Genomic DNA, 828 nt, shown 5'->3' with positions numbered 1-828 from the left:
TTCACGGCTAAGTGCAGGCCCGAGTGTTGACAGGGATCCAACTGCCAGCAGTGGAGCCGGCCTGATTTAGAATAAGGTCACTTTGAGCCGGCTCCTCTCCTGCAGCTGGTGGAGGCCCCGAGGCAGCTTGGGTAGGTGCTAAGTAAGGCCCAGATCTCAACCTGGGGACATGGGGGAAGCCATGCCGGCAGCTCCCGTGCAGGGGGAGTGTTGTAACACAGGTCTTCCTCCAGAGCTGCCTCTGTCCTTCTCCTCTTCTTCCCACCCCTCCTGGGGGCCCAGCCATGCCCGTGGCCTTCCCAGGCTCTCAGCTCAGGAAATTTGGACCCTCTGACTTGCATCCTCCAAGCTCCACACCACTCCCCTGTCTGTCTGCCACCTCCCCAGAGGTGGCTGGCTGGTACCCTATCCCCAGCACAGCACGGGGGAGGGGCGGGCCTGAGGTCACCTCCTGGCCCCAGGCCTGTTAGCTCCCTGTGAAGAAACTAACACGAACACCCGCCTTGTGAGGGTGGGTGACAGCGGGTGCAAAGCCCTGCCCACACGCACACACAGAGGGCACATCCTAAGGGACGCTCAGAGCTGACCGCATCTTCCCCACAAAACTGCTGCCCCCCCAACGTCCTGTCTCAGTCAACAGCATCACTGCTCTCTTAGTCACTCAGACTGAATGACAAAACAGGTGTCTTGTCCAGCTTTCATTAGCCCATGTTTTCCTTTTGTGGCAAAATATACATAACATGAAATTTACCATTTTAACCACTTTTTTTTTTTTTTTTTTTTTGGCGGTACTAGGGCCTCTCACCGCTGTGGCCTCTCCCGCAGCGG

This window comes from Lagenorhynchus albirostris, chromosome 6 (assembly GCF_949774975.1).
Source record: "Lagenorhynchus albirostris chromosome 6, mLagAlb1.1, whole genome shotgun sequence".
Classification (NCBI taxonomy): domain Eukaryota; kingdom Metazoa; phylum Chordata; class Mammalia; order Artiodactyla; family Delphinidae; genus Lagenorhynchus; species Lagenorhynchus albirostris.
Note: the sequence above shows the minus strand (reverse complement) of the source record.